General features: G+C 41.7%; 1 protein-coding gene across 4 annotated transcripts in view; it reads left to right on the forward strand.

The window, feature by feature from the left end:
* CRACR2B (calcium release activated channel regulator 2B) overlaps nt 1–12989 on the forward strand; it is a 46116-nt gene that overhangs the window by 1493 nt on the left and 31634 nt on the right. For 2 of the 4 annotated variants that reach the window (XM_083587017.1, XM_083587018.1), the window contains exon 2: nt 10846–10918. The gene's annotated coding sequence lies outside the window, so the exon portion shown is untranslated. Of the gene's footprint in view, nt 1–1098; nt 1169–9563; nt 9836–10020; nt 10074–10845; nt 10919–12989 lie in introns of those variants that run through there. The other 2 variants (XM_083587016.1, XM_083587019.1) reach the window with 2 other exon arrangements.

Raw genomic sequence — 12989 nt, forward strand, 5'->3', positions numbered from 1 at the left:
TTCTTGTGGCATCTTAGGTGTGTTAATAAACGCTAACAAACTGATAATGAGGTTTTGTGAACACAGAGCCACTTCTTCAGTGCAATCTTAGACGATAAGATGGTGACTTTATTTAGTTATTTTGTTTATAACCACATTTTAAAAACTAAAATGCGTAATGTGGTTCTTTAGCAAAGCACTCCTGAACCTGCTATCTGAAAAAATCCTCTGGGTTAGTTCTTGTGCAGTGACAGGAAGAATTTCATCAGGTGAAGCTGAAATGGATGCGGTTCAGTACTGAGAAAACTGCAGGTGTCAAACTCTTGCATTGTTCTTCACTGCAGTTCTTGCCACTCAAGAGTTGCCTGAGACACTGAAGTTTGGCAGGTGGTGCTTTTCCTGGTGTGGAAAGAAACATGATGGGAAATGTGTCGCCTGCTAAAGTTAAGCGTAAAGGCATATGAGCAAGACCACAAAGGTGTTTGTGTGTGTGTGTTTAAGATTACAGCGGTACCTCGGGTTACATACACCTCAGGTTACAAACACTTCAGATTACAGACTCTGCTAACCTGGAAGTAGTACCTCGGGTTAATAACTTTGCCCCAGGATGAAAACAGAAATCGTGTGGCAGCAGTGGCGGGAGGCCCCATTAGCTAAAGTGGTACCTCAGGTTAAGAACGGTTTCAGGTTAAGTACGGACCTCCGGAACGAATTAAGTTCGTAACCAGAGGTAGCACTAAGAGTATTGTCATGTGTGCTAGCATGTGTCCCCATAGTGTTGCTACATCTTCCTATAAGAGAATCTGCAACCCTTAGTGCATTGCAGACAGAAATGTAACAGGTACAGTTTCCCCCATCACTGTAGTGTTTAATTTCTGCTGCTTATGTCACTGTTATGGGCACAGAACCTTAACAATGACCCAGTTAATGACCTCTGATGCAACCACTCTTATCAGTAATAACTTATGACTCATTTCAATGAGGAATTAGAAATTCTTGTCTTGGCATCTTAAGCACCGTAGGAGTAATTATCAGTTGTCGTAACAGCTGTGGTGATTGATTGTGATTGGATATCTGACACAAGGTGCTCACAGGCTTCTCTGTTGCTCTCCTGTAGAGGTAGAAAAGTGGAGCCTTTCACAAATTCTGCTCTTCGAGTTGAGATTTGAACCAGGGCTCAAGGTGGTAAGTCCCACGTAACTTTTACACAGATCTGCTCTTAGTATTATATAGTTGCCTATGGGTAGGTTCAATTTTCTTGTAGGTGTGTTATTGCTGCAGCTGTAGAAACTCAACTGCTGCATGCTTGGTGTCTGGAACAAGGGCAGTTTTAGGCCCTTAAGGAATGAGGGTAATTAGGAATTGGGATTGCAGATAGATGGAGCAGTCTATACGGACCAAAGGAGTAGCAGAATGAACAGCCACTTGGGGTATAGAAAGAAACTCCAAATTTCAATGAGCCATCTTTCTTCTCTCTGCTACCACATGGAATGGGGATTCTTAGCAATTGAAAAGAGGACAATGTAATTTTGAGACCAAAGGATGGAAAAATCAGGGTATCAATTAAGACAGGTTCCTATTTGCGTAAGACCTATTATCAAGAACAGAAACTTTGTGCTGTTTAAATTGTCTTGTATAGCAGGAGACATTGTTTTGTTGGCACAGTATTTCCCTCTCCCCCCCCCCCCCCATTGCAAATTTTAAGCATTTTTGTAAGAAGTGTCCCATCAGGTTGAGTACTTGGGTGTGGAAGTTGAAGAATGGGATAGAGATAATAAATTATTGTTTCATTTATTTAGTGGCATTTGCTTCCTGGAAAGTGTGCCCTGGTTGCAGCTTTAACTGAACTGTAAATAACATGTAGGAACCAATCCAACTCAATCATACTTAAAAGCATTGACTTCAATGGGATAGAGCATGATTAACTTTATCTTGAATTATGGTGGTGTTGATGTGGAGTTTGTTTTGCTGACATTCCATGGTTTGGTGAAAGCTCTTCAAGGCCATTGTCACAGGTGTGGATTGTTAGTTTACCTGCGAATCCCAGCTCCTTTAAAGTAAATTTATTTGAACTGATAAGCACTTCCAGAAGAAAACTTGGGAAGCATATGAGTGTAATGCTCACATGGAGTGGATGAGGCCTTGCACTTGCAATATTTTTTCTTTCTCTTATTCCTCTTCTATGTCCTTGCTCTGGATAACTGGCTGGATATGCTGAGAAGAATGTCAGCATCCTCACCTGTATGCAATAGTATTTCTGCTGTGAAGTTCATTGGCTCAAATAAGCCAAGACTGAGTGTTATGTACAAATACTATATCTCCTCCATAGGTTAAAAAATAGGAAAGAATGAATAATGTATATAGTGTGGCAAAGGGAAACAAAGCCTATTATTACTCAATTAGTTGTAAATTAACACAGTGTATCTGTGTATCTGTGTATCTGAAGAAGTGTGTATCTGAAGAAGTGTGCATGCACACGAAAGCTCATACCAAGAACTAACTTAGTTGGTCTTTAAGGTGCTACTGGAAGGAAAAAAAATTTTTGTATTAACACAGTGGTCAGATGTGCTCCATTGTTAAGAAAATATATGCCAAAGTATCAGTTAAATAAAAGCTAACTTTTATCAGCCTTTTTCTTGATGATTTAAATCACTACAGCCTGGTTGGGCTTTAGATATTGTTAAGGGGGAGAGAGAGAAAATGGCTGAGCTGTCAGAGCATTCAGGTATGAGCTTGACACACCCAACTGGATGACCAACTTCAAAGACCTGTAGTGAGTGTTTGACGCTGTTTTTTTCTGCCCCATTAAGCACTCCATATCTTGTCATGGCATCAGTCCTGTGAGTTCTTGGTGACATTTTCATTCTGTGTGCTACACATTTTGACTGCCTGATCCTCTGCACCAAATATAAAGTCCGCCAATCACTGAGGTCACACAACCCCCAAATGACATCACTTGAACTTGTGTAATAACAGTTCTCAGTAGCTGCCACTCTGTTGCATCAATTCTTTGCAAGTGCGCCTGCTTCCATTGTGCACGTGGCACTCCTATACCCTCTTTCATTACGTTGCCCATTCCAGTGAAGTAAATGGGAAGATGTATTGACACTGGGAGTTGTGTTCATTGGAGCCCAAATGGCCCCTGGACTGGTGCTCATGTGTTTTTGATAGCAGTTGTCTTGGGTTACTGATATAATAAAGCTTGACTTTTTACTGTTAGATCTGGGTTCTCCTGCTGCCCAGCCTGCCTAGCGTGATGAGTTTTCACTCTAGCCAGGTGTGGAGTGTTTGACAGCAGCTCTCCCTTCGTAACCCATTATAGCGGTTCATTCCAAAGTGCCTGACATGACTCATGGGCGGTGGAGAACTGTGCAACAGAACGCTTTAATGGATGCTCTGGGGGAAGGGTGTGGCTATGTTGAGCTAGAAGAAGTGCAATGGTTTTGTTGGTTCTCTGCTAGATAGATTCATGGTTTAACTTGCTATAATGCAGCTTTGTATATGTGTCCCCATATTGCAGCTTTTGTTAGTGCTTGTTCCTTTTTAAAGGATAAAAGCCACTTCTCCATGACCATATTAAAGACTTCTTCTTACAGAAAACTGAGAATTTTTAGATTTGTGAGAGTGCTGAGAACGCGATTGGGGATCAGAGCCCTACATTCATATGCTTCCAAACGGAACATGGATATAGGGGGTAAATATTGTCTTTGAGGACTGTTTTGCAGACCCATCAGCTGACCAGTCAGGAAATTGAAGGGATTAATCCTGTATATCTATTATTTGAAGTTTAAAGGGAGCATCAAAGTGCAGATAATTTAATTTCCTTCCAGAGACCCTTTTCATGTCACTGGATGATTCTCTGCCCCCATGTTACATTAATAAAATGGACAAAGGGTGAGAGCATATTCTTTTCAACATTAAATGGAAGCAAATGAGCTCCTTGATGAAGAGAAGAGAGAAACAAGCACTTGTTATTTTTCAAGGAAAACCGACCAAAATCCATTTGCCGAAGAGATTATATTTGCATGTGTGGCCTGTTTTGAGTTCCTGAGATTCATATATTTGCATGCATCTCATTGAACTCATATTTCCTGCTTGGTTTTCTTTTTCTGTTCTACCCCCCCCCCCATGCTCCCCATGCTCTCAATAAAACCATTTCTTTTCAGCTGTACATGAGGGAGAGTAATGACATTGCAGCTTGGATTAACTTTGAATAGTGACCTAAGAATCTTGAGTACAAGCCCCATGCCCAAGTATGCTTACAACACAGTTGCCCACCAGGACTTGATTCTCCCTACAGAGGAACATTCTGAGCAGGCTGCCACAAGAAGTCCAAAAGTATATGAGGCAGAAATTATAGGACTTGAGATATCAGAGTTGTTTCAGGAAATACTGCCTTGGGGCAGGAAGTTCAATTAAAGGACCACTAGGTATCCTACCAATTCCATGCTCTTGGAGACAACGAGGGTATGTGTGATGTTCGAAACCTAGGCCTAGCTCACACAAACAGTGGTGGTAAAATGATTCCTAGACTGCATCCTAGACTCCTGGGGCTCTCATGCAATCCTTGGCATTTACACGTTAGTCCACCTCCTCAGACACTTAACTGTAAGAGAAATCTTCTTGCAGCAGCTAATAGTCTAGCTTTACAGCAGGTGCTACTGAAGGATGCAAATCTGGCCAGAACATGATGTCAAGTGGTGTGTTTTGCATATTGTATACCTCCCAATGGATAGTTTGGATTCATGCAAAACCAAGATAAAGCATTAATTCTATGATCCTTGGAAACAAGTGTTTGTGTGTGTGTGTATGTGTATGTATGTATGTATGTATGTATGTAAATACATACAGTGCTTTTTTCTGGGGGGACACAGCATACCCCTAAACATTTTGTGAATCTAAATTTGGCCTCATTGAAGGGCAGTATTTTAATATGAGCAGGAAAATGAGAGTCCCCTTAAACTATTTTTTTTTAAAGAAAAAAAGCACTGCACACACAGAGATAGAGATGTGGATGCATTTTATAGTTCTATATATCTGCATGCAATCCAAAGGGGATTGAGAAAAGCTTGTTCTTCTCAGCTTTTTCAAGATCACCAGCTCCCATTTGACTTAGCAATGTACGGTTTTACCTTTGCTCTTCCTGCGTGATCTTTGATTCTTAGAAGGCATTTCTGCAATGATTTGTGTTCTGTAAATGGCCTTGTTTCAGTCACCTCCATGACCCTAAAAGTGTTTTTAAAAATCCATTCAGGCTCCAGTTAAAATCTTGAAGCAGCTAATAAGGAAAGAGGAAATAAAATCCACAGGCAGCCAAGGCACTCCTACCTGAACTCATATATTTCTCCTGGTATTGGTATGTCAAAGTTTGTTTTTGCTGGGTAAATATTATCTTTGAGGGCTGCTTTGCAGGCCCATCGGGTGACCAGTTGAGGAGGAGGTAAAGGGCATTAAACAATGCTGCTTAGAACTCTCAGGGATCCTGTCAAGTGGCTCCGGTGCTGTGTCCTTTCTCATGGCCCTGTGATAAAGCCTTGTGCTCCTTGATAGTTGCTGCTGTGGCCAAGGCCAGCTTTGCCTTGGCTTGCAGCCCTGAACGGCTGCTTTTCAAAACAAACAGCATCCTACCATGACATTTCCAACAGGCTGGGGTGGCTTTTTGTTTCCTCTGTTTCTGTGCAGTTGAAAACAAGCATATGGCAACAGGCAATTACAGGACACTAAAAAGGGGAGGGGGTGCTTGTAGTTGTTGATCCACACTGCTGCAAGAATATGTGCAACTTTATCATTATCAAATGCAAAATGAATAAGTTCCTAAAGCAAGCATAATTGGTACTCCTTCCCTCCCCCTGCTTCCTTGTCCCTCTGGTCTTGCCTACTTATCACATAATAAATGGCCATCACCAATGCCAGTCTGAGGGCTGCAGCAATTTGTTCAGCCCAAGTGAAAGTTGAAATTTAACTATTGTTTAAATCCCTCCATTCCTAGGCTATCTGACCTGACCTAGAATAAAGCAACAAGGAACAACAAGTAATAGTTCTCCAGGATGCTGTCATTTATCTACAAAGAACAGTTGCCTTCGTGAAACAATTCACTCCTTTCCTTTTATCCCTGATATTATTCATGCTTAGATCCTTGTACCTGCTGCTGCTATTAGTATAGCTGTCACCAATGTGTTACGCGGGTTGGTATGCAGGTCTTCTAGTCATGTTATGATTAGTTGGTGGCTCCATGTTGCCCTCAGCAATAGGCATGCCACAGGTTCAAAAACCCTACACCAAAAACCCTTGAGCTTGTTCTCACTGCCAGTTGCACTGCAGTTTCCCGCGGACTGCTGTTTGCTCCGATTCAGCGGTAAAGGATGGGTTTCCCAGACAAAGCTCTGGGACAAAAGAAAACAACCAGCCTTATTCAGACATGGAGCTTTAAAGCACAGGACCTGTCCCTTGAAAGCATAACACGAAAGGAAGTCTGGATGAGCCCATAGTGCTGCAGGGATTTTGGGATTGCCATATCTGTCCGTATTTTTAAGAAGCAGTGAGGAATGATGTGCGGAGATGGTTAACTAGCAGATACAGGCTGCTCTTGCCCAATCTGAACACATTTCGCCTTAGACCACATGCTATACTGGGCATGTGTATATATTCCAAGCTGTTTTGTCCGCATGACGTGTTAAAAAGTGTCAGGCAGAAATGCTTACAGGCTCTGCATTTGTTTTGATGAGGCAGAGAGCCAGGAAAGTATGAAGATATTCCAGAGATCCTGAAGGAGATTCCAACAGCACACGGAGGGCACTGGGCCACAGTCTCGCTTCCCTCTTCCCACCAGTGGGAAAGCAAGTACATTGGGTTATGATGTGCTAAGCGTGCAGACTTGGGAGTGAGGTCAGTGGTAATCTATAACATATGTGCTTGAGAACGAAGAAAACGGCTCTCAAGAAGGATAGACTCCTTCCAGAAACAGAGTGCTCTAGTTTCTAATGTTAAAACGTTAATCCTCTGAGGTGGGGAAGGGGCATTGGAAAAGCAGGCCTCACCTGGGCACCCCTGCTTGTGTTTTGTTATTGAATTATGTTAAAAGGTTAATCTTTTCAGAAGCCTTATAATCCCCTGAAAGGGTGAGGCTAATACAGCAATAAGCACAGCTTGAGAGAGAGGGTGTGTTGTTTGGAAACCCTCCCTCCTGCTTTTAATTTCCACAAACTATTCATGACCTTTTGAAATCCATCTTAACAGGAGGTTATGAATAGCAAGCAAAAGATTCTCTAAGCAGTGGTCCGCTCCCCCCCCCTTTTCCACCTACACACAGAAACAAAGGCCAGAAAACTGTCCATTCTGAAAATGGCTTTGAAATACAAATTTGATGTGATCAGGGAACATCCACCTCAATGGGTCTTAGTTTTCATCTTCCCCCACAGCTCCTCCAGCCTCATGTGACTCATGGTGGATGTTGTGGATGTTTCATGGGGTCTTTTGACAGGGAAACTCTCTGCAAAGCAGATGTGATTAATTATGGTGCTGATAAGCATATAGAGTGCCTAGTACAAAACATCTCCCCCTTTTTCCAGTGTCGGATTAGGAGTCTCTGTAGAGGCAGTAAACACACCATGCATGTTGCAATTCTTTGTTACTGGGCACCAATCCTTGGATGTTTCTTAATTATGTAGCTACTAAACTCTCAGTTTAGATCGCTTGCCTATGATTATCCTTAGAAATAGATCTAGAAATGTTAAAAAATGTTTATCCCACCGTTTTGTTAGGCTGCAGTACACAAGGTAGCTTATCAACATATAGGTATGTTGATTTACCATCTCTTCAAGAGGCTGTTCTAAACACTAGGTGCTAGCACTGAAAAGGCCTTCTCTCTGGTTCACATCTACTTTATTTTAGATGGCAGAGGGGTCCTAAAAGAGAACCTCAGCTGTTGATTAAAGGTGCTGAGCAGATTCATCGTCATGAAGCAACCACAAGGGAAGGGAACAGCTTGTACTCATTAAAAGAATGAGCTGTGAGCTTGGATGTTTGATCCTCAGTTCAAACCTCACCACATGAACTCACTGGATGGCCTTGCGCAAGTCACTATTCCTCCAGCGTCAGTCCTTATCTCTGTTACATGAAGCCAAGAATATTGGCCTGGCTTTCAAGGGGCATTGCATGAACGTTCTGCTGGACTTCAGCAAATGTGCTTATGCTTGGTACTTTAATGTGTGCCTTGGGACATACCAAGTAAACATAGATGAAGGTAAGGAAGTACAGATTATTTTCACCCACCACTGAGGAACTACAAAGTCTCTGCACACCAGGGATTAGGTCAAAGAATGCTATAACCAGATCATCTTGAGCCCTGGTATCTCCCACTCTTCCCCCAAAAGTTATTTAAAACTGCAATTTTCTGGTGAGGGAGCAGGTTGTGTCAGTTCTTTGACATAATACCAGTGTGTGGAAGGTCTCATTTTGGTTCACCCTGGTATGTTTCTACATTTGTTTCTACAATGTCTGTGTCTGTTCAAGCTGCCAAGTAATAGGAATGAAGCGGCTCTATCTTTCTCAGTTAATAATGATCTCTACAGTCACTCCTCTCGATAAGATATTATTCCAACTGTTGCACAATAAACTGAGCAAACAATCTCCTTGATATCTATTAAAAACTCCCCAAGTATATGCTGACTTTCCTGCCTTTGGGTTAGGTCAGATAGTTTGGCCTTCCAGAGGTTTGCTGAACTGCAACTCCCATAATCCCTGCCCATTGTCCATGCTTGCTTGGCCTGATGGGAGTTGTAGTTCAGCAACATCCAAAGGTCCTCTGGGTTAAGTCCTGTGCAGGTGCAGGTGCAGGTGTCTGTGTGAACTGGCCACCAGCTTTAATTATATCCATTTGTTCAGAATCAGAGCATCTCAAGCTTTGTTGTCATAACCTGGGGGAAGTCTTGTTTTTCCTGCGAGCTCCAAAATTCTGGTTGCTACTGCCAAAAGAAAAGTGTTACTTTCTTTAAAATTCTGACAGAACACCACTGCATGAATTTGGTCCAGAAGTATGTCGATAAATCTGGCATTCTTTCTTGCTTTCCCTTATTCCTCAAACTTCTCCCTGGAACAACTATGAAGTAAAACTTCTCTTCCCTTACTCTTTCCCTACTACTTCAAAGGCCCTTAAAAAATTCACCAGGTTTGCTGATGATTGTACCAAATGATATAGGTTATTAAAAACAAAAGGGGGGAGCCAAGAGCTCCAAAAGCAGTGGGGTGATTATTATTATTTTGGTCACATTGATAAATAAGGACTATTTTAATTCTGTCTGGACATGGCAGGTTATATTTCTGGTTTGTTCCACTGATTGATCATCAGTAAACATTGTTGTGGGTAGTATGAGCACAGTCTGTTACCTTCTGTACTAATCCTCTTCTGCTGAGCATACACCACTAAAACTTCAGACAGATCTTTCCTGTTTTCTTTAAAAGGGATGTTAAAAATAAACTTAATGGGCTAGAAGCAGAAACAACAGGCTTGAGTATTACACCTGCCTGTAGCACCTCTGGGCAATTTTGTACAGCCTGCGACTTTCCTATCCCCCCCCCTTTTTTAAAAAAATCTTAATAAAAATACTGGTGGCGGTTCTACATAAAGTATTGGCAAAAACTTCCTTCTAGCTGGCTTCCTTGAACTTTGACTGCATATGATTTATGATCTGATATTCTAAGCCACATGACATGGACATAAAAAAATACATAGAGAGAGGCTTTGATAGTTTTGAGGGTTGTCTTCACACACACTTCATGCACAGCGGCTCCCAGACTTTGGAACTCCCTCCCTAGAGAAGTCAGACTGGCTCCCTTCTTGCTGTCTTTCTGCCAGCAGGTAAAGACTTTCTTGTTCCAACAGGCTTTTGGGAATTAACTGATTTTAATGAAAGGGTTACTGCCATGCTGTTTTTATTGTGATTATTGCAGTGTTTTAAACAGTTTTTTAAAAATATGCATATAGTTTTAATTCTTTCATTACTTAATTGTATTTTAATGATGGATTTTTCTATGTTTTAGCAGTTCTTGTTTTTATCTGTAAGTCACCTTGAGTCCCATCTAAGAAAAAAGGCAGGGAATGAATGACTGAATGAATGAATGATGCATTTTATTTCTACGCAAGATGGAAACCCCAACCCTGTGTGTCTTTGTGCCCATGGAAGCCTAATCAAGAAAAAGCTGCTTTCCTAGAAGATTACTTAATTGCTCCCAGTCTTCCCAATGTAATTGACATTCCTGTTTTAATAGGAATTACTTTTGGCTATATGGATCAGGAAAGTTTCCAGACTGCACAATTATTTGGGTAACCAATAAACTGGGGCTGCCTCTGGGCTTCATTTGGAAGTTGCAGCTCATGCAGAATGCAGCAGGTAGGGTGCTGAGCAGAGTCCCTGGCTGTACACACATTACTCCTCCGTTTAAAAAATTGCAGTGGCTGTTCATTGGCAACCAAGCCGTGTTCAAGGTTTTTAATATTGCCATTTAAAGCCTTAAAAAACTTGGGACCACTAACAGATCACTTTCCCCAGTTCAGACTCAGTGGACCCTGAGAATCATTGTAGGAGGCCTTGCTGACTATGCTGTGGCCTTCCCTTGTGTCATTTGGGAGGCATCAACAATGGCATTTTCAGATGCTTTTAAAAAATGTATTTGTCTTCCCTGATTGCACTGCTTAACATTATGATTTCGTATATATCACCTAGATTTTATTGGTGATCTGACAATTATATTCTTTCTTGTTAACTGTTTGGAGATTTAGTTTATTTTTAGGTTAAGCGGTTGTATAAATAAAAGTTAGAACTGTTGGCAGCAATGCTTAACGCCTTACCCTTTTTCGTCTTCGCGCAGAATTTGTGGACATGCTGTTAATCTACATTTAGGCAGAGGAGCCTGCAAAACAGATGCGCCACAGAATGTGTGTGTAAGTAGCTCATTTACTAGAGTGATCAGAAAGCAGTGCGTTTCTACAGTTTGGGACAAGCATACAAAATATCCTGTGGAGGGGGCATTATCTATAGTGAATAAACAATGGGATAAATATTCTAGTATGAGTAGAAATTAATGTACAGTACATGCTGGCCACATAACCCGAAAAGCTGTCTGTGGACAACCGCTGGCTCCTTCGGCCTGAAGTGAGATGAGCACCGCACCCCATAGTTGCCTTTGACTGGACTTACCGTCTAGGGGTCCTTTACCTTTATGTATAAGGGATAACTGGGAAATAATTTATTTGCATCCCTCCCCTAATTGACTTGCACACAGTGCAATCCTTTGCATGTCTGCTCAGAAGTACATTCCAGCTAAATATGTGTAGGATTGCAGCCTTAGAGTGTGTTGCTATGTTGGAGCATCCTAAGAAGTGGTCCAAAGAGCAAACTTTCTATGCATACAAAAGTGCCGCTTAAGTTGTCTTCATTTCCTTTCAAACAGTTATATGGATTTTAGTTTGGTGAGGGTGCTGAGAATTTTTTTGAACATGCTAAACTACCCTTGTAGGATTACAATTACCTAAGGAAAGGAGACAGTTGTTAAAATTGTTTTAAGGATGTGGCGTTGTTAGAAAGTGCTTCATGGAAATAAATAATAAGCAGCTTTCAACTGGACATATCAGGACCCCAAGGGTTGCATTCCGCTAAGTTTTACTTAGAGTAGAACCATTGAAATTTATGTACCAAAGTTAGTCTTTGTCATTAATTTCAATGGCTCTGCTCTCAGTAGACGTTAATTGAATGCAACCCTTGGTAGCAACTTCAGGAATTTCGCTTGTGTTTCTCTGAATCTGAACCAGTGGTGTCTTGAACACTAATAATAATAATAATAATAATAATAATAATAATAATAATTAATTAATTGCTTATACCTCGCCCATCTGACCGGGCCTCCCCAGCCACTCTGGCCGGCTCCCAACAGAATCTTAAAAACATGATAAAACATCAAATATTAACAACTTCCCTAAACAAAAGACTGGCTAATCTAAAAGTCCAAAAATGTGTGCTTATTCCAGGGGCGACTAAGCATGTTTGGCCTGGGAGCTGCATGACAGCAATGGGTGCAGCCACCAGCACATTATTGAGTACATACAGCGGGAGCCAATCAACCCCTCCTTTCTCACCAAGTGACAAATCTGATGACCCAAGAGGGGACCAGTCTGCATCCCTGTCAGGGTTCTGGGCTGGACAGGGAGGATTCAACCTTTGTGCTCATCCCAACATGGCTGCCTACTTTATATTCCAATTGCCAATTGGGAGGGTCTTGGCTCTTCCCTGTCCTATCTTCTCCTAATTAGATTCTGTGGTGATCTCTTGCTTAATGCTTTTCTTCTCTTGGCAGCCCACAGCTGCTGACGGAGAATTTTCATTTTACAGAAATATAGAGCAAGTGTAAAAAGAGGGGATGTGGGTAGGCCTCTACCCATAATGCTCAGGGGCACTCAGTCCTGTTCTTTCAAGAAAGCTGTCAGCTGCCCTTTGCTTTTGAAATGCAGGCTTCTGTGAGAAAATCGCAAGTTAATCCCATTGTTACTAGACGTCAATTTCCCTTCTCTTTATTGTCTTTCAGTAATAGGAATGGGGTAATCCCAGTCCTTTGTTTCATATTCAACAAGGCATATTACTTGGGAGCATGATGATGGCCTTTCACTCAATCAGCTGGTTCCCACTTAATAAATACAAGTGAGCAAGGTGAGCTGGTGGGTGCAGCTAATACAGTGCTTATTTCATTCCTCCCTGCTCCTCTTGCTGCTACTGCCATGCTACAGACAGAACAAGCCAGAGTCCAGCTTATTGTGACCTCTGAACCCAGGCTCATCACTTGTTTCTCTTGATATAAACCATGAGTGTTAAGTCAAGAACAAATTTTGGCTTCTATGGAAACATCACCACGAGTTGGACTCTGGCTTATTTCTTGGTGGCAGGGAAACAATGGAGGGTTGAAGGAAGCATTGCATTGGCTGCACCTACCAGCACATTCCTCCTTTGTGTTAAGCCATAGTT

The sequence above is a fragment of the Podarcis filfolensis genome, assembly GCF_964270895.1.
Source record: "Podarcis filfolensis genome assembly, chromosome: 1".
In the NCBI taxonomy this organism is placed as follows: domain Eukaryota; kingdom Metazoa; phylum Chordata; class Lepidosauria; order Squamata; family Lacertidae; genus Podarcis; species Podarcis filfolensis.